The sequence below is a fragment of the Chlorocebus sabaeus genome, chromosome 7 (genome assembly GCF_047675955.1).
Source record: "Chlorocebus sabaeus isolate Y175 chromosome 7, mChlSab1.0.hap1, whole genome shotgun sequence".
In the NCBI taxonomy this organism is placed as follows: domain Eukaryota; kingdom Metazoa; phylum Chordata; class Mammalia; order Primates; family Cercopithecidae; genus Chlorocebus; species Chlorocebus sabaeus.
Genome location: NC_132910.1, coordinates 69,509,432 through 69,531,219, shown reverse-complemented (window position 1 = coordinate 69,531,219; position 21,788 = coordinate 69,509,432). Strand labels below are relative to the sequence as shown.

At 38.8% G+C, this 21,788-nt stretch overlaps 1 protein-coding gene across 1 annotated transcript in view; it reads right to left on the bottom strand.

Annotated features, from left to right (window-relative positions):
* Positions 1 to 12,982, bottom strand: part of LOC103236166 (N-deacetylase and N-sulfotransferase 3) — a 210,918-nt gene extending 197,936 nt beyond the window's left edge. The window contains exon 1 of the mRNA XM_007999649.3: positions 12,869 to 12,982. The gene's annotated coding sequence lies outside the window, so the exon portion shown is untranslated. The remainder of the gene's footprint in view (positions 1 to 12,868) is intronic.
* Positions 12,983 to 21,788: the final 8,806 nt, after the last annotated feature.

The following is a 21,788-nucleotide window of genomic DNA, read 5'->3' as shown; positions in this document are numbered from 1 at the left end:
CCCTTCTTGCCATCCAGATTCTAAATTCTATATCTGTCATTTCAGTCATTTCAGACTGGTTGAGAACCACTGCTGGGGAGCTGGTGGATTCATTTGGAGATAAGGAGACACTCTGACTTTTCAAATTGCCAGAGTTCTTACCATGATTCTTTTGCATCTAAGAAGTCCAGTATTTCTTTAACAATGATGTAATTTGAGTACTTCAGTTGGATTTGTTTCTGGATGTTTTCACATGCCCAAGCCTCTCTACAGGGCCTTTATTTGTGGCTGAATTCTTGCTCTTGGTTTCACAGGAGTGTATAGTAGCAAAATATTTTTGGCATTGTAGTGTGGGCTGGGATCCAGTAGATGATGCTGAAGAGTAATAGGCAGTAGATAGCCTCTTGTCTAGCTGCATGGCTCCTCTGTATTTCTCATATTTGCAGCCGTGCTCTGCAGTGGGCAGGGAGAGACGTGACTTCCTCACCATGTCCACTCTTGGAACTTGGGGGAGCCCCTCTGATCACTGACATTGTGTCTGCATTTCTTTTGTTAGGTGGTCTGGGCTGCAGGACTCCCTGGCCAGAAGTTGCAACAGGTAGATGGGAGACAACCTTTCCCGGCCAGTCCTGGGGAGGGAGGCATGGCCCCTCCCACTCCAGCCTATGAATGGGCGTCTCACCCCTCTCAGTGCTTTGAGAGTGTGAGCTCCTCTCCCACTTGAGTGCCAGTCACAGAACTTGGCTTGGCATTACTGAGCTGGCTGCTGCAGCCCTCGGGCACTTTAATCAGCTTGGGGCTCCATCCCTCAGGCACTTAGAATTGGATTTTGGCTGCTCTGAGGAATCCAAAGTGCTCCCAAGCCACCAGGAATATATAATTGGGTGGAGCAAGGCACCCGGGCTGGGCAACAGAGGCTGTACTGTGCATACGTTCCTGCAGGGTTGCTAGGGTGTGACCCTGAGAGGGGCTGGCAGGCTGGAAGGCCTGCAGAACAAACATGACCCAATTCCACAGGGAAGTCAGTTCTACTTTCTTCTGGCCCAGTGGTCAGCTGCGGCTAGAGGTTTCTGGAGGGAAACAGGGAGACCTGGGTTATGGACGCCTATTACCATGTTCTGCCAGAGCTGCACCATGTACAAAGCCCCCTGTTTCATGCTGGATGAAGCTCTGTCTTTCTCTACTCTCCAATCAGATCCCCTTGCCAGATCAAATGTCCATGAGGTTGCAAGGCCCTCTAAGCTAGCATTCCATAGGCCCATGGTGAGGGTGGGCAGTCCCTCAGTCCGATCATGAACCTATTCCCCAGGGGTTGTTCAGGGCCAGGGACTAGCCCACGCATTCTAGTACCCTGTGCCTGCCTTCTCCCTTCTCAGCCTCAGCATCTACATTGCATCTCCATCTAAGCATTTTCTCTCTTGAGATCTGTCCAAATTATGTTGGTTTACTCAAACCCTTGGTTTTTCTCTGCGGGAGTAGCACTTCTTTGCTGCATCTAGTTGGCCATCTTGCCTTCCCCCTGTGGAATTCCTGGGTGTTTCTTAGAGCAAAAGCTTATTAGAGTTTTATGGTCCTGGAACTTTACAAGAAATTATAATGGAGTATAAAAAAAATTAAGATAGGTCTTGTGACTGTACATAAGGCAGGCTAAAAGCTAGCTGGTACAACAATAAGCAAAGGTGAAAAATACTGTATTTAGTGTTTGTCATAAGATTAGAGTCTACTGCACATCTGCTTCTTATTCATTGTGTCATTTGGGCCCCTGTACCAAGTAAAATGATGAGGTTAGAATAAATGATCACCAATAACATTCTAGTTGCAAAATTCTATGACATAAACAATGAACAATATTTTGAACAATATGTTTATCTTTATGAATAACATAATGTTCTAGACTAGAATTGTAAGATATTTATAGGATATTATATTTACAAGATAAATGTGTTATCTTTTAAATTATATATTGGAGTTCATTCCTTAAAATATTTAGGGTATATATGTCATGCATTCGAATATTTATGGAGTAGCTCTCCTGCTATTTAAAATATAAATATTCAGCAGACTGAATTTATTTAAAACGTTCTAAATTATAAAGCAGAGATAGTGACAAGAATGATAATAATGTGAGGGTTGTGGGTTACCGACAATGACTATAACAGGATGAGAGAAGAAAGAGACCATGGCAAGTGGAGGAGTCTGTGGAATGCTCCAGGGGGTAGGGAGGCTGTACTGTGGAGTAGGATTTGGGTAGAGCCTTGAAGGATGGGAGTAATTTGAACAGACATTTGAGATAGAGGGAATGTTACAGAGGCAGGAATGAGCACAAAATTGGGTAAGGATCATGAATAACGAGTGGGAGGAAAGAGTGAGAAATACTTAAAAAATAAATTTGACTATGTATGGGTAACCCAGATTATGATAAGACTTGAGAGTATAGAGGTTGTGAAAGTCTGTAGGAAGGTCTTATGGTTTGTATGTGTCCCCCAAAGTTTGTGTGCTGGAAATTTAATTCCCAATGCAACAGTGTTGGGAGGTGAGGCCTCAGAAGAGGTGAGTAGGTCATGAGGGGTCCTCCCTAATGAATAGATAAATGTCATTATCTTGGGAGCGGGTTACTTATCTCAAGGGTGTCATAAAAGCAAGTTTGGCTGGCTCTTGCTTTCTTGCCCCTTTGTGCATGCTGTCTGCCCTTCAATCTTCTACCATGAGATGAAACAGTAAGAAGACCCTCACCACATGCCAGCACCATGCTCTCAGACTTCCAAATCTCCAGAACTGTGAGCCATATAAATTGTTAATGTTTATAAATTACCCAGTCTGTGGTATTCTGTTAGAGACACACAACTTTTCTTGATTAGGGGGATAACATAACAGATTTTTCTGGGACAAGAATTAATAACATGGAGAATATCATAGAGCAATCTTAGAGAGTTGATCTGGCAGGCCAGTGCAGTCTCATTTCTCACAATGTAGTCGTAAACTGCTAATCATCATAGGTGAGGGGGAATTGTAGGGAAGGGACAAATCTTACAAACACTGCAAAGAAAGGGGGACGGGAATTTGGCATGCCATGTGAGATCTCTTTTAAATGTCTGGTATAGGTACAGATGATATTTAAGCAAATAAAAATTTACCTGGACAACAGAGTTTTCATTGTAATTATGTTATTTCATTTTGTTAAGTAATTGCACTTTTAAAGTTATGTACATGCTTATGACTATAATATTCTGGAGCATAACAGCAGAATACAAAATCTCATATCTTCCCATTTCTGTGTTTCAATTTTACCTGTGAAGTGTTTTTGACTAGATATAAAATGTATTGCTACATTTTCCATTTTAGATAGTAGCGTTTTATAATTTGTTCCTTTGTCAAAAGTGAAAGGCATGTAACTTATACAATTCTTACCTATGATGAGGCAGAGACTGGTGAGGAGTGTATGCTCTCACTGTTTAGGACAGATATTAGGAATCTATCAAAGTTACCTTCTCTGTTAGCCATTATAAAATGCTGAAGGACATTTCTTTTCCATTATACTCTTCAAGTTTCCTTCTGAAGCTAAAGAAAATTCCAGTGCATGTCCCTGAGGAATTGGTCTAACATATTTAAATGCATACATTAAAATTCTCCTGTTTTCTGCAAACCTTTTTCAATTGCACATCTCACTTTGCCATGCCAACTTCAGTCTCTGGTGCAGATTCTTAGAGCTTTCTATTCATACTACAAACTCATCCAAGGACAGCAACTTCCCATTCTCTTCCATGTTTCTGCTAGCTCTGAAAACTTCAGGATAGACTGAACCGTTGCTGTCACTCCTCCTGTGGAAGGTGGCACCATAGCAGTAGGCAGAGGCAAAGGTACAGACTTCACCTGAGCCCTTCACTTTTGAGCCATCATGAAGATGGATGAATATGGAAAATTAAGCTCCTCGCCACAATTGCCCTGTGGTGCCTTCTCTGACTTTCCAAACTTGCTAAGACCAGTGGTTATACATGGTCTTTGTGAAAAGAACATCTCCTTTGTACTTATTGCCATAATTAAAATTTTGTTTAAAGTCAGCCTCTCTGTATGCCTGGAAGCTCCAAGAGGGTTGAGATAATACCTTTCTTTTGTCTATCATTGCACCACTTGTGCCAGGAGCAATGACTTTTTGTGGAATTAATGGAATACAATGGCATCTTACTCCTGTGGGTTAATTTGACACTTTTACTTTATTCTAATGCTTTAACTTATCTTTTGAAGTTACAAATAACTATCACATTCAATGTTAAGTTAATATAATCATAGCATCCCAACATGGGATAAATTTAATATCATAATATCTATGGTAGATAAAACCTTCAACCACCAAAAATAATTATCATTATACAATTAGTGATCACCTACTTTGGAATTAGTGCTGTAGTAAGTACTGTGGACACCACAGAAGTATATTAGGATATTAGGAATAATTCTTTCCCCTAGAGAACGGACTCTATTAAGGGAAATGAGACTTGCGAAACAGTAGCCAACAGTATGTTGTACATAATAAATAGTGATTTATGCAGTATAGACTATCTGTTACAGGTTTCAGAAGAGAGAGAGAGACAGACACACACACACAGAGATTAGTGAAGCTTAGTAAAGTCAGTGGCAGTTTCTAAGAGACATGGTGCTTGAAAGTGACATGTCATGATGCACTGGGTTTGGATATGAGGATGGGGACAACGTGCCAGGCAAAACTCCCTGGCAAGGTTGAAGAAATGAAATAGTTACAATGCGCTTAGCTCAGAGTGACATTAAGTAAAATATAGGATACTATGTTTTGGGTTGAAAATGGAAAAAATATTTGATTAAAAGAGTGCTGCAGATTAATGAAAGTCCTTGGAAGTGATTGTGAAGTACAAGGGTATGAACTTGAAAATAAAGAGCATTGGGTGCATTTGAACAGAGGGATTTGATAAAGATAGTGTTCACAGATGATTAGCGTAGTAGTGACACGCAGAATGATGAACAGCAGTAATATGAACAGAGAGAGAACATGCCACACTGTGCAGAGTGAAGAAGTAGGCAGAGTCAAGACAATCTCAGCTAAGAGGCTGCTGCTGTAATCCATGTGTGAGGTGGTATAGGTCCAGACTAAGGTGGTTTTGAGAGAGAATGGAAATGAGGGATATTTGGAAAGAAAGAAGAAAAGAACATGCTTACCGTTAAATTATGGTTGGGGGGCGGTAGCAGGCTTGGGGACTAGAAGATAAAGATGCCAGTATAATAGAAACATAAAACTAAGAGGAGAAATTGGCTTGACTCAGTGATGCACACTTCAGATTCACATAGATGGATTAAGTTATACATGATTAGATAACAAAATCACAGTGTTACATAAAATAGTTGGATGTAGACAAATAAAAAAAGTCAAGAAAATCTTTGGAATAGACAGGTTACAGGCACATCTGAATGTACTACAAAAACTTAATTCCTCAGGAAAGCCTCTGTTGACCAACTCTATTCTTCCCCTTTAGAGCAGGCTCCCTTTGGAGACTTTATCATAACTCTTATGAAATATTAACAGTATTATTTGTCTAATGTCTGTCTTCCTTGTTAGACTGAAATTTCCAAGGGCATAGGGCTCATTTTTTTTCCCCAGTAACTCTTCAAATTTTTTAAAAAGAAATGAGATGAAAATACTTTTAAAAGCCAACAAGATCAACATGTAAACATTTCAGTATAGTGATGAATATGTTCTTGAAATGCTTTCAAGAAATACATAGAAAATTGAAGACTTCTGCATAGTCAGTAGGGTACTCTGAATAAGTACAGAACAAGCATACTAGCCTGCATGTGAGAGAGTTCCCATGGACACAATTGTCTTGATCAGCAGTACAGAACTGACAGTTGTGATTGAAATCTGCTCCATATTCAACCTATGATGAGGACTATGCTGAGTGATCAAGAAACTATTCTAAATTTTAAAAATCAACAAATCACTTAGACAGGCACTCTGAAATAGTTAGGTTCAAGAAAGTTACAAGGTTGGATAAGTTATAAATGTCACTACATCATCAAGATTTCCTATAAGGCACCCTGAAGGAAATAATATGAGATGGGAATATACAGAATAACAATAGTAATGCAGCTAATATTAATAAACACTTACATAGGTACTGAAATTGTGTTGGACCCTTTAGAGGCGAAGTAACCTGCCCATGATGTCACAGCTAGTAGAGGTAGAACTGAAATATGAACACCAACAGCCTGCATCAAAGATGCCATACAGCTGGGAAGATAACTGCAACGCAATCCTTCCATGCTAGGAACAAGTAGGAAATACATATTGGGCAGCTATTATCTTTAGATGCTGCAGTTTCCTTCTAAGATAATGGGCTACTGTGATATCTCCTAAGGGGACTTTAATGAGGGTTAAAGCTCTTAGAGGCTGGGTGCAGTGGCTCACCCCTATAATCCCAGCACAAGGGGAGGCTGAGGTGGGCAGGTCACTTGAGCTCAGGGGTGGAGACCAGCCTGGGCAACACAGCAAAACCTCATCTCTACAAACAATATAATATTATATATAAATATATATATATTTTATATAAATATATATATTTTCGGACATATATATGTTGGATATGGTGGCAGGTGGTCCCAGCTACTTGGGAGGCTGAAGTGGTTGGATCGCTTGAGCTTGGGAGGTGGAGGCTACAGTGAGCCATTATCATACCACTGCACTCCAGCCTGGGCGACAGAGTAAAATCCTGTCTCAAAAACAGCAACAACAAAAATCAAACTCTTATAATAGTGTTTGGCACATACAATGAACAAACAAAATTTATCCGCTTATGATGATGATAGTAGAAATATCACAGGAAATGAGGGAAATATCCTGAAGATGACCAATGACATTTCATACACTAAGCGTTCATAAAGGGACAGCTATGAGCATTTTAGCTTAAGTAGAGTTGTGGGAAGCATATAAGCCCACCCTTAGTGCAGAGGTCTAAAGTCAGATGGATCTTAGAACAAAGAAAGGCTCAATCAGAGGCATAACCAGCATCACATCCTTGGGCTTCTTTTCACCCCTCCCCCTTTCTTTAGATGAGCTCATATACTTCTTGGTTTTCATTACCATCTACACTCTAGTAAATTCCGAATGTTCATTCGTAACTCAGACCTCCTTCCTCTAAGCTCTAGGATTTTATATTGAACTATCAACTTGATATAATAGCAACAACAACTCACATCGACTGTGCCCTTTCTTATTATATTCCAGCCACTATTTGGCTCCACTAGAATCATGTCACAAGCAAACTTAACCTATCTAAAACTGAATGTATGATCTTTCTGCTAAAACCATCCTCATGGTCCCACAATCACCTACGTGCATCCTTAACACCTTCTTTTACTTGCATCAACTAATCTCATCACAAATGTTCTTGGTTCCTTCTACCATTTTCTCAATGCAGCATCAAAGTGGGTATCTGTTGCTTCTTTCCAGCTGAGATCCTATCAATGGCCGCTTATTTCACTTGCTGGTTAAAAGTCATATTCTTGTACATGTCCCACAAGACCCTGTGTGGGATGCTTCTCACTTTTATCTCTCAGGCCTGGTTACATCATGCTCTCCCTTCTAAGTTCCAGGCAAGTGGGTCCTCTTTCAGTTCCCAAAAGAGATAATCTCTTTTCTGTCTCAGGGTCTTTCTACATGCTGTTACCTTTGTCTGAAATTTTTTTCTCCACTTCCCCATCTGGTTTCATCTTCCAAATCCTATGGTTCTAAGTATAAATATCCCTGCCTCACAAAAGTCTTCCCTGATCCCCCTGATCCGTCAGGCCTCCCGGTCACACATTCTCACATCACTCTCTACTTTACCTCTGTCGTGTGTTCCAAAGTTATAATTAGTTATGTGATTTTCTGTTATAATTAGTTATGCAATTTTTCTCCATCGCTTGGAAGCATCTGTAAGTACTCGTCCTGTTCACTTCTATATTTTTAATGTCTAATAGAGTGCTTGAAGTGAGAACAGCCCATTGAATATTTGTTGAATGAGTGAAAAAGGCCTCTACTAAATTTTACAAATAGCAGCTGGCATTCACAAACTAGGGCAATATTTAAGTCAAACCATCTTGCGTGAACGGCTACCTTCATCAGTCACACTGGCCTCAAACAGTCAAGGCGATAATATAAACATTGTGAATAGCAGTGACCACCTTGATCAGAGCCATAAATCAGGCATATCCAGGATGTGCTTTTCACCGAAATTTACTCAACTACTTATTTTTTTCCATTCTGAGATTTTTCAGAATTCAGCGTGAATACAGTGCAATGCATCTGTTTTTAAAAAGACTCCACCAAGCAAATATTAGCCATTAATTATTTGCCATTAACAAAAGGAAGATTAGTTTTTGGAATCACAGACAATTCCATAACATAGTGAAAGAACTCAATATATACAAATATATATTTTGCAAAGTATTGCAATATCTGCAAGGGGAAGTGCCTGCTTGTCAATGTAACCTATCTTTTCTCTTCCACTAACACCCACCATCATCCCAAAGTAAAAATCAATTTCTAAATGAAATAGAATCATGTTAAAGTTGGCAGTACAAGAAAAGTGAAAAAAGATTACCATCTGGAAAATGAGTATTAATAACTAAAGAGCTTCAGGTTCTAACATAAATGAAAGATATTTAAAAGATCTTGAACAATATTCCCTTTTCTGAAAAAGGAATGAATTATAAAACTATATTTTATAATGTCGAAAAATGCAGTGGGAGGCCTCAAATATATGGATTTGCTAAAAGTAATTTAGTAATAATATTGAAAATTGACAAGAGCAAGCTTTTCTTCGGGAAAGAATGTGTGAAATTGTGTCATGTTAATTAAACCCTGCTGTGGTAGGCAAGTAAAAAGCTGATTTACATGGAGTATGACCAAGAATACACTCTGCCTCTAGAACTGTAATTTTTAAAAGATGGATGGGAGAAAAGCTGCACTTGAGGGCATTAGCTTTGTTTGGTACATTAAATGGAAAATGACTTTCTATTGTCATTCTCCCTCCGTCTTTGTATTAGAAATTATGAAGGGAAGACTATATTTTATTCACTTCCCTCAGTGTTATGCCATCCAATGATGCAAGAGAAGAAAACCACCCCACTGCTGTTTGCTGTTTATTCTGCCCTATATGACTGAAGGGGGAAAATGTCTGCCTTTACCCTCTAAGACTGGACCAGAATGCATGTATCAAAACATGCCGACATATTCTGTCACACATGCTCACATACATGAGTGCTGACAATGCAGCTTTTAGGATATAATCCAAACCTTTTCTTTGTCCTTCATTAGACTCATGGGAACAAGAGAGTGTTAACCTGGCCTCTCATTGGTTGCCTGGACCATAAGATGTAAAGTTACAGATCAGTATTGGTTATGTTTTAGGGCAGGTTACATGAACCAGAGAAGGAAAGACAGCCAATCTGCAGAGAGAAGATGATGCAAACAGAGTAGAGACAAATAATGAAAAATATGATATAGGGAGTCTTGAGGAGGTTAAAGATTCTATTACTTTCTATTCTGTGGACACATCAATAAAGGAGTCAGGTAAATTATTCTTCTGTTACCTTGGGCACTTTTTGGAACAAGTGAGACTCAACCTAACAGGGGTAGCAAAAGAGGACAAATAAATCACCTAAACTAGACCGTATATACTTAACTAGGGAAGGCACCACGTTTAATTGTCCTGTGGACTGCTTTATGCCTGGCACAAAAGTAGATGCTTAGTAAATACCTCCTGGGTGAATGAATGAATATTTCATATGTAAGGGAAGTGGTGGAGATTGTTGGAGTGGTATATGGATTGCTTCTATTACATCAAGAGGCATATCAAGAACAAATATTTGAAACCTATAGAGAGACAATGTAGTATAATGGTTAAAGGAATGTGTGCTGGAGCCAGACTCAAACTGAATACCAGCTTCACCACTTTCCAAGGATGTGATCTTAGGAAGGCAGGTAACCTCTCAGTGCCTCAATTTACTCATTTGTGAAGTAGGAATAATATTTACCTTAAATAATCTTTGTGAGGGTTATATGAGCTAAAAATTAATATGTAAAGTAGAACAGGACCTGGTACAAGGTAACCATTCTACGAGCATAAACTGTAACATCCCTACTACCAAAAATCTAGACAGTAATACTTATCATCAAGTTAAACTTTGTATTATTTACTGATGTTTTCTTATCTGTCTTCGTTCTGTCCTCCAGAGTGATTTCTAAAATGCTGAACAAACAGGATAAAAAAGGGTCTCTGGAATCCTCGTTTTTCAGGTGAAGAAATCAAGCCCCAGAGCCAGCAAGGGAGCTGTTCAAGGCCACTCCTCTCTTGGCAGAGCCAGGCCTAGAATTTATGTCTACTTTTGTGTTATTTTCAAATACTTGAATGAAACAAAAACATTCAGCAATGAAATGTATGTAAAATGGATACTCACCATTGAGATGCTTAAAAGTTTTAGGATAGGACTGCAATAATTTATTTTTAAGCTCTTATTTGGCAACAGATAATCCAGAATTATAGCCCTCAGTAATTTGTAGAAGATTTTGGGAAATAATTTATTACAGACATTAATTAATTGTAGTAGGTCCTGACTACTTTTTTTCTTGTCCTATAACTTACATGAAATCAATGAAAATGTTCAGAGTAACATGAAAGAATAAATCACTCATTGTGATATCCAGATATCTAAGAGTATAGTTTTTTACTATAAACAAACAGACAAAGAAATATTAAAATCTATTTAATATTAAAATTTATTAATATATTAAAATTTATTTATATATTAAAATTTACTATTCTAAGAGAAACTTCAGTCATAAAATAGTTCTGAGCATTGTTCAGACTAATTATCTTTATAATATAGGTCATTACTTTTGTGGCCTGGCAGCATTCCCTAATCTGGACAGGTGTTCAGAGTTCATGCATTTCAGTATGAATGCTCATTTATAATAGACATAGCACAGGGAAAGTAAACTTCCACTGTTTTCCCTTACTGTCTGAACTGTGAAGCAATTAGAAATTCAAGGCATTCATTTAGTTGAGAATAGTGTTTTTAACCATAATTTAATTTCTCTGGTTTTATAATGTATATAAATCACAAAGTATTTATATGTAGTTTTAAAAAATTATTTTGCATCTTAACAAATGCACATTTAAGTTTAGAAATTGACTCTAGTCACCAAAAAGCAGCTGAAACTCAGCCAGGTTTCAGGGAAGTCATATAATCAGAGTCCCAAGATTAAAATAAAAAAATTGTAATTTCTTTACAGTTTAAAAATTTTGAAATAACAGGTAGACAATTAAATATTTACACTTTAGCTTATAATAACTTCTTTAGCAGAACATATGGCTTAGAAAGAGAACCTCCAATGCCTGCTTATCTCTTCTACTATACATATTTTTTTAACAAACTTTTCAGTTACACCAAAAATTACTCTAATATTTGCTGCAATGATCAGAAATAATGCTTTTCTCAAGAAAATTAATTAAAAGAGAAGGCATATATAACTCCACCAAACTAAACTATAATAAATATCTCCAGAAAGAGATAAGTTTTATTTTATCTAAAACATTTTAGTAATGTGAGGATCCTTCATTTTAAAGACTATGAAGAAAATTAACTCATGTGACGAGCTTATAATTAACATTATTTACACAAAGAAACAAACCTTCTGTTTTACCATCAAGATGATGAAGTAAAACAATAACAAAATTAGAAATGGAAGATACTGTGTTAACCAGAGAAATTTTTTAAAAAAGAGCTTATCTTAGGCAAGCCTCTTTTTATGTTCAGTACTATTTTTAAAAGGAGCCTCTTTCAAACTTATATTTGAAATCTCCATCTCAAATATAATATTGATAGGAGGCTATGGATGAAGAAAAAGGAAAAAAAAAATTCCCTTCAGCTGAATATCGGATATTCTAGAGTTTCTCTGCCATATCATTCTGCTCTCTGGTGGTGAACAGCATTGCTCAGTAGTTGATAATATGATATTTTCTAAGGGGGGTGGGAAGAGTGTGTCCCAGATCAGTTGCACCCATCTCAATATTTGATTTGTATTTTAATTTAATACAAATGTATTAAGAATGTAGCTGTTTGCATTGTCTAGAAGTGTTTTCTTCTAAACTCTTCCAGATTACATATGTTGCTATATTTAAATACATTTATAAAGAATATAGATACTAATACATTTTCAACATTAAATAACTCGGATGTTTAAACAGCATCCAGCTATTAGAAAAACTATTTGAAAAAGGATCTGAGTAAACCCTTTAAAGATGTCACTCTGCTTTCACTTGCCCCCACAAAATGGATATATTAAATAGAAGATATATCTATTTTCTTTATATTTAAAATTTCTGTATATTTGATACCTAGAGTGATTCTTTCCATTTCCATTTAATTTTATTAATTGTATAGTTTTAAATAATGTCTATAAACTGCATCAAATAGAAAGCCTTTTGAGGATCATTACTGTGTAGATAGGCAGGTAGCTTAGTTTTAAGTCTCTGATGTTCCTTATAAAATTCTGTCAAGGCAACAGACATGTGATCTGTTAAACAAATCTACTTCAGAATCATTATAAGCTGGTGAATATCTTAAACAATTACAAGAGGTCATTTCTTTAGTACTATAATTTTACGGAAGGGAAGCTTTACAATCATCCCTGAATGAGATGGTCCTTTGTTTCACTTAATTTAATCAAAACGCTCTATATTTCTTCTTCAAGAATAAAATGAGGCACTTGTTCAATCTTGAAATTTTTAGATTATTTGAAAACAAAGTTGTTATCTCTTAAAAGCCCCTACATTTATGAGTGAGGCATTAATGCACAGTATAAATAAATAAATACACTTACCTGGAATTAAAGTTCAGAGCTGAAAATGCTTGAGAAAGTTGCAATAGATGGAAAAGAAACGGAAACAGTACCACTCGCTACCATCGGCTCAGGCTTTTTGACTTTACAAGTGGCAGCAACACCAGTCCTGGCCCAGTACTCTCATGTTATGTAACATCTTATTAATATTAGCCATCAAACTGCTACCAAGCTGGTGAGGCACTAGAGGGCAAGAGTGTCACATGCAAGATCCGTCGCCAAGGGACCAGCTTTGGTACCACTTGGGGGAAGACAGATGCTAACTAAGCTGATAAATAACAGGATGCCCGAATACAACAGCAAACTTGAAACGTTCCTCAAAGAATATTTTACATGTCAATTTTCTGACTAGCGGAAGAGTTAACAGGTTAATAAATATGCGCAAGCAAAGAACCACACCATGAAAAACTTTGAGGATTATATTTACTAACCCACAGTCACTCAAGAGGATGTTTGTTTTTTTCTTTCCATTGTCTAAATAAACTTATTTAAAACAGGAGAAAAAAAGCTGGTTAAATAAAACGAGGGTCGGTTTCACGACTCCCTCATTCCAAGCCGCGAGAAACTTGTCTGGTCGAGGTGCCGCCTCTGGAGTCCGCATTCCAAGGGGCCCGGCTCGGGTTTCTGGGCGAGGAGAAGACCGGCCCCGTCCTCCATGGAGATTACCTGGGGCTGCAGCCGTCCGCGGGCTCCTCCTTCCCTCGGGTCTTCGACCTCAGCCGCTCCCCAGGGCCCCGCGTCCGGGTGGCTCTCAGGTGCTACGCGGTGCCCGGGGTCCGGCGGGGACGACGAGCGGGCGACCCCTCCCCTCCGCGACCGGGATCTCCGCGGACACAGCTGGTGGCGACTCCGGCCGCTCAGGCAGCGGCTGCGTGGCGAGAGCAGCCGGCGCGCCGGGGACTCCTGCGCTGGAGAACCGCGGTCCCGGGACCCGCCCGGCCGCGCCGCCGCCGCCCTCGCCACCGCCTCCCGGGGCGGGAGCCGCCGCCTCCCAGCTCCCAGCCTGCGCGCGCCCACCCCGGGGAAGGGGAGGGAGCAGGAGCTGAGGACTCGAGCCGCCTCCATCGGCCGGGCTCCCGCCCGGACCGGCCCTGCGATCTGGCTGCCCGGGCCTGGACAAGGAGACCCCGGGGGTTCCGCCCCGGCCTGCCAGTTCCGACCACCCCTCCCGGCGGCTTGGCGGCGGCCGCCAAGGATGATACGTCTTGTGCGGCCAGGGAAAGGGGTGCGAGTCCCCGAGGCGACGCTGGAAGGGTGGGGCGCACCCGCGTGGTCCCCTCCTGTGGCGCTCCTGCGGTTGGCACTGGACACGGGGCGGCTGCGAGGCTGCAAGAGTTTCCTCTGTTCTCTAGTTTTTTTCAAAGGCCATGTGTTCCAGCTCCTGAAGACAAGTGGAAGGCCAGCAACTGAAGAGATATTTTGGATTCAAGGTGTGAGGTTACCCTCTCCAGAACTATAGTATGAGTAGAAGTCTGAATCGAATGATATATATTTTTAAAAATTTCATTTGATTCCACTAACATGTGAATTTTATTAAGTGAGTCTACTAATGATGCTTTGTATTGGCCATTTGTGGTTTTGCTTCCCAACACTCACTCTTGTTGAAACAGTACCCCAGTTTATTTTGGAAGATCCAACCACTTGATCCCACCCCGCAGCCCATTTGCTTTAGGTGATGTCAGCCGCTGCTCTGATCCCCTGGTAGATCCACAGCTCAGGTCTGGCCAGTGGTAGCTTTATGTCCTGGTAGCATGAGTGGGTATGTAACCCAAGTCTGCCAATCAGAGACAAAATACCATTCTGGGACTTGTTTTTTTTTTTTTTTTTCTCCTTCCCTTGAAGAAGTGGACTCTCTTCTACTGGACTTTGCAAAATGAAGATGTGAGCTTAGAGCTTCTCGTGTTTCCATGAGAAGTCTGAAAATAAAGCTGATTCTCAGGAAGGCAGACCTGGGAGTGGGAGAAAAGTGAAACCCAGATGGAGATTTTCGAGCTTGGAATCGAGCTATGGCTGTAATAAGTTCTACCTTGGATATTTTCATTCATAAACAAATACATTAACTTTTTTTTTTTTTTTTTTTTGTTTGAGACAGAGTCTCTCTCTGTCACCCAGGCTGGAGTGCAGTGGCGCGATCTCAGCTCACTGCAAGCTCTGCCTCTCGGGTTCACACCATTCACCATTCTCCTGCCTCAGCCTCCGGAGTAGCTGGGACTACACGCGCCGGCCACTATGCCTGGCTAATTTTTTGTATTTTTGGTAGAGGCTGGGTTTCACCATGGTAGCCAGGATGGTCTCGATCTCTTGACCTCGTGATCCGCCCGCCTCTGCCTCCCAAAGTGCTGGGATTACTGGCATGAGCCACCGCTCCCGGCCACATTCACTTTTGTCTTAAGGCAGCTTGGATTGCATTTTCTGTCCGTTGAAACTGAAAGAGACCCAAATGATGATACAGAAATTAAATATTCTAGTTGTTTATTAACTTTATCAGAGTATTTGGATTCGTAGTGCAAGGCCTTCAGTTAGAACCCAATGTCCTGAAAGGGTTAGTTTGAATTTTTTTTTTTTAAAGCCAGAGAGTTATATATCCTTTTTGTTATATGTGATAGAGGGGTTACAGAAGTGACTGAACCAATTGCTTCTCCTGGAAACCCACAAAAATGTCAGGATGCTAGAATTCTTTGGCCAAGTAACACGTATTAGATTAGTTTTATTTATTTTATTTTTTAGTTGGAGTGTCCCCTGGAAATCTTGTGCCTTTCAAGAATTTTAAGAACCTACATTTATTTTTCTATGTACTCCTTACCCGAGAGAGAGCCTACCCTGTCTTTCGAGCAGGCATGCATTCATCATTTTAGTAATCAAAAAAATTATTGCACACCTACTAAATGACTCTGGGAATACAATAATATTGAAAAAAGAAAAGCAGCACCACTCTGCCCTTCAGTCCCTTATATTGATATAGCAATAGGAGGTCAGGCTCTTCTACAAGATTTCAGAGAATAGACAAGATTCATGAATTCATAAATTCCTAAATGTTTCAGGGAATGTAGGCAGGTTCAGAAATGATATTCACTTTTTCTTTTCTTTTTCTACCTCCTCTGCAAAAAAACAAAAAACCAGAAAAACTTCTTCTACAAAATAAGATGTTTACTGTTCTGGTGACTGTATTTTGAGGTTTTCTTCAGCTAAGTTGGATAGGAGACATAATTAAATTTCTCATTGCTTTTGGGAGAGTTGCTACCTTCACCAGTTACTGCTCCTTCCAACCATCCATCTGGAATTACAAACAGCTTAGGGTCATGCTATCTTTTCCTACGAGATCCTCAAATCTTACAGCTCTGTTAGAGAAGTCCTCATCTGCACACATATGTCGTCTAAGCCAGTGTAATGGAAGATTGATACGTTGCCTATGTTTCCTTTCACTGCTGGACTGCGTGCCCAGCAGAGAGGTAAGAAGGGACAGACAGCAGGGCCAACTATTGCCCCCTGTAGTCCTCCCTTCCCATCTTCTGTTTCTAACCCAGGGACATTAAGGCCAGCGAACAATTTTCCTCCAGAGATATATTCCTATTTAGTCTAACACTGTGGCAGTGCCCAAGTAGAGGTGGAGAAGGCCATCTGGTTCAGGGCCAGATATTTGTGAAGCACTTCAAATAGAGTCAGCTCCAAATGAACTTGTTCTATCTATCTATCTATCTATCTATCTATCTATCTATCTATCTATTATCTATCTATCTATCTATTATCTATCTATCTATCTATCTATTTTTTTTGAGATGGAGTCTCACTCTGTTGCCCAGGTTGGAGTGTAGTGGCAAGATCTCGGGTCACTGCAACGTCTGCCTCCCAGGTTCAAGCGATTCTCTTGTCTCAGCCTCCTGAGTAGCTGGGATTACAGGCACGTGCCGCCATGTCCAGCTCATTTTTTTGTGTTTTAGTAGAGACGGGGTTTCACAGTGTCACCCAGCTTGGCCTTGAACTCCTGAGCTCAGGCAATCCATCCGTCTCGGCCTTCCAAAGTGCTAGGATTACAGGAGTGAGCCACGGTGCCCGGCCTGAACTTCTGCAATATTTTTTAATAGGATAAATGGATTATGTTTAGTTTAGCCTTTTGGGATATACTACAGTTTTTGTAACCACTCTTGGCATTTCTGTTATTACTATTTACATAAATCCTGAGAATCTCAAAAAATGGAAGAGGCTCAGACTTCTGCTAAACCCTGAGAAGCCTTGAGACAATATAAAATATTTTTATTAGAATACCAGCTTCAGACACAAAAGGAAGCATCTGCTGGTCATTAATACCCTATAGAAATCATTAAAAAGGGCCGGGCGCGGTGGCTTTCACCTGTAATCCTAGCATTTTGGGAGGCCGATGTGGGCGGATCACTTGAGGTCAGGAGTTCAAGATGGGTCTGGCCAACGTAGTGAAACCCTGTCTCCAGTAAATACAAAAATTAGCCAGGCACGATGGCAGAGCCTCTAATCCCAGCTACTCCGGGGGCTGAAATGGGAGAATCGCTTGAAACCGGGAGACGGTGGTTGCAGTAAGCCAAGATGGTACCACTGCACTCCAGCCTGGGCGGCTGAACTCGACTCCATCTGAAAAAAAAGAAAAGAAAAAAAGGATAAGCAAAGAAAAAAAAAGAAAAGAAAAAAGAAAAAAAAAATCATGAAAACGAAGAAAAAAAAGTAAAACTTGTACTTTTAATATTGAAATCATCCTTGTATTTAGTCACTGATGCCAAAGGCATAGAATAGCAACTTATGGTAATATAGAGATTTAATAACTTATGCTTTATATAAGTTAAAATTTATTTATATCTTTTGATGGTGTTTTTGTCCTTTATCTAAATGCTTCTGTGTGGAGGGTGCTGATTATAAAAGACTTTTGGGAAACTAATTTTAATTTCCAGAGTTCTCTACTATTTTTCAATGTCTAGTTTAAAGCCATGTATTATTCTATTATGACAAATATTAAAAAGTACAGGTATTTATATAGGACATACTAGTATTTCTAACTTGAAACAGCTAATAAACTATAAGATTACAATTTCTTTAAAAATCTTCAGCCTGGACTTTATAGTAATTAATGACACTGTTAAGCTGCTTAAAGGTAATAGGGTGAAGATTTAATAGAAATCGTATTCTGGGTAGGAACTGCTAACTCAGCCCAAGGAAATGTACTCCAACTTTGATTGTCTCAGGAGGTGTCAAAGTGAAAACACATCAAAACCAAAAATCTCAGCAAAATGGTTGGGAGGAAGGAGGAAGGAGATGGCATGCCCCTTTCTGGCTGCCCTAAAGCCACAGAAAGATAAATTTTACCTGCTTCTAAGTGTCCTTGCAAACATTTCTTGTGAAAAGTAATGAAGGCTGAATTAGTAGTATTAAAGTCTCATCTTATTTTTATGAAACACCACTTTGAAGCTTAATAGACTAGATTAGAGCAGTGATTCTCAAACTTTAGTGTGCCTTAATATCGCTAGAGGGCTTATTAAATCGCAGTTTGCTTGGCCTTACCCTCAGAGTTTCTGATTCAGTAGATCAGGAGGTAGGGCCTGAGAATGTACATTTTAGCAATTTCCTAGGTGATGTAAATGGGGCTTGTCTGAGGCCATACTTCGAGAACCCCTGGACTGGAGCATTATTGAGAACCTGGTGTCTTTATGTGTGTCTATAAAAATGAACGTGTGTTACTAAATAAGTTATTTGATTTTCAAAGCTAATTTTCTGCTTTTACGGTTATCATAGTAAATATACAGTAAATTGAGTATTCTGATTAGCTTTTCATATAATCAATTAGGCAAACTACCAAAGAAAATAAAATGATTTATTCAAAAATATACAGCCTTTGTCACGGTAAAAATAGCGAAATTTGGAAATGGGAGAATGCGTGCTGCACTCTTACCTCCTTGTGGACTGCCTCCATTACCGATTCATTTTGTGTGTCCCCCTGCTCCAGGTGCACTGCCTTGCACATCAGTGATCATTTAAAACACACTAAAGAAGAGAAAGAAATTATTTTCTTAGTAGAAGAGGTAGTGTTTTACACTGTCCCTGCTGAAGGAAAAACCTTATTTTATCCTGTCTTAATTAAAAAAAATTCTTAGCCAAAAATTACCTCTACACATTGTTTTCTGTTTAATTTCTGAATGCGTTTTCCTCCAGAATAGCTTTTTTCCCTACGTGAGACTGTTTTAAACTCTTATGTGTTGATCATAGGTATGTAGTTAATTACAAGCCTTGGGTAATGACTCTTTGGTAGTTAAAAACATATTCATATCTATAGGTTTAGCATAAACTATTGAAATTATTGTCGTTTTGTTCCATCTTAATGGGGAAATATTAGCAATCAACAGATTGTAGAACAATTTGAGTCTTCAAAGCTAACTTGTAATATTCAGGCAGGACCAAATATCATTAAGGTGTTTCTTTGATCTAGCTTGCAACATTAAAACATCATTTTACAGCTTGGCCTTATGCCATGTAGTACAAGAGAGATTCATTGTGAGAATAAAATGGATGATTTCTCTCTCATTTTATCTGAAAACAGGCTTCATAAACACTCCCGAATATTTTCTCTACCATATTACAGTGATGTATTTCCATTATATCCCATCCTTGGATTTCAGGAGGTTGAAGAAAATAAATATTCAAGAAGTAGGAGTTGTATGAATTAACTTAGTTTAGCTCCTTTGAAAGTATGTTTTTGAAAAAGTGATATGATAAATTGTTAGAAAAAAGAGAAATAACAAAGAAAACTGAGACGCCCTGTCCATTATGAATTGATAAATCCAATGTTGTTAGGCTTGAGGCTTTTTGACTGAATTCTCCACCAAACATTTGAATTAGAATTAGAGTACTGTGAGTATATAAAACGAAAATTTAATTGGAAAATGCAACTATCTGTGCATATGTTTTTCTCCCTCAAACACACTAACAAATACCCTTAATAGTAACAGAAGAAATAGACAATGGAAATGCTGTTCACACAGTGCTAAATTGAAGTGTTGCACATCTTTTGCATTCTGGAAGATAAGAGAGTAGATGCCCTCATTTATTTTTCTTAAAACTCACACTTGAGCTCAAGCACTCAAACACCTAAATGAAATGAAATTACAAGAACTAATGGTCAGGCACAAAATAATTTTCTACGAAGTCTCATTTTAATTATTGGGAACCATAATCATTTAGTATTCCTTTCACAGGATACAGTTCAACACTCTGGAAAAGGCAAAGGTAAATAATATTGATTCCCCAAATGAATTTAATTCTTAAAATTTTGTTTTCCTTAAGCCCTTTAGGTAAAGTATATTTAATAAATTAATCTTTGAAAGATTCTGCTAGTAATTTGTGCCTATGTATTATATATAAGTTACAGATTTAGACTTTATTATATGTAAATTACGAATTTAGATTCTATTGTTGATCAGGGCAGGAGTATAAGGTTAGCAGAGACGCTCTAGAGTTCTAAAACTTGTAATAGCTTTGTACTTAGAGCAGAAGAAAACAAATGTAAACTGGGTTAAAGGCTTTGGGGTGGTAATAGAATTATTTTTTATTTATACCTATCTATCCTAGTGGGGGCAACAGTTTTTTTTTGTTTTTTGTTTTTTTGTTTTTTTTGGTTGGGGCTACATTAAGCACAGCAAGCAGAGAGAGACGAAATGGAAAGTCATCAATTATCTGGGTATTGCCACATTTCTGAAGTGTGACCAACATCAAATATTTGTCCAAATGCTTAATATATTCACATTTTTGTTCTTCAATGAAATAAATTTCTCGACAATATAGTTTAGTGGAATCTGTGTAGAGCTGCATGACCTGAGACTCAACTCTGGTTATGCCACTTGCCAGTTACTTAACTTTGGGCTGATTGCTTCATCTCACCTGGTAAATGAGAACAATGGACCCTTCAGAGGAATGAATTGAAAATAAAACGTGAGAAAATGCTATGAAATTTGCAGAGAGATATGTAGGTAAGTGATATTTTTAAAAATATGGGATTATCAGATTGGTCATGTTTATAAGAATAAAAGTATTAACTATAAGATATAATTGAGTTACCTAAGACTTACATTTTAGTGTAAAAATGAAGTGAACATAATTTTCTATTCAAATCCTTCTCTTTTTAAAGGAAATTTAGTTTCTAGTCTATTAATAATACTAAATGTAGCAATAAATTTAGTAGCTATAATCATAGGACATCATTTGACCACCTCTGAGATCACCAGGTGCTGTTGTGTTCATCTCACCTAATTGTTACAAAATTTCTGCTTGGAAGATTTCTGGAAAGCAGTCTGCTAGTTGTCTTTCAATATTTAGTCTCCCCTTCCTCTACAATAAAAGCATCTGTAACAGACACATAACCATGCAGAAAGAATGACTACATTTTCCAACAAGGTGTGGCTCAGCTCTAGCCAATGGGTTATAGAGGAAGTACTGTGCGATTGTTTCTGGGAACTGTCTTGTGACAGACAGACACTGGAGAAGCCCGCATGGTACCCACGCCTTGCTGTTCAGTCCTTGTTGAATACCCTCCCCTGGAGTGTGGACAGGACCTGTGACTTATTTATAACTAATAGAATATGACAAATATGTTGGGATTTCACTCATTATGTTATGTTATGTTATGTTATGTTATATTATGCTATGCTATGCTATGTTATGTTATGTTATGTTATGTCATGTCATGTCACATAAGACTTCATCTTGCTACCAGACTAACTCTAGTGGCTCTCCTTTCTGGCTTAATGAAGCAAATGGCCACACTGGGAAAGCTCATGTGGCAAGAAACTGCAAGAGGCCTCAATAAATAATGGATTGCCTCTAGGAATTGTGAGCTCTGGAATATCAGGGAAGCCTCCAGCCAACAGCCAGCAAGAACCTGAAGCCCCTA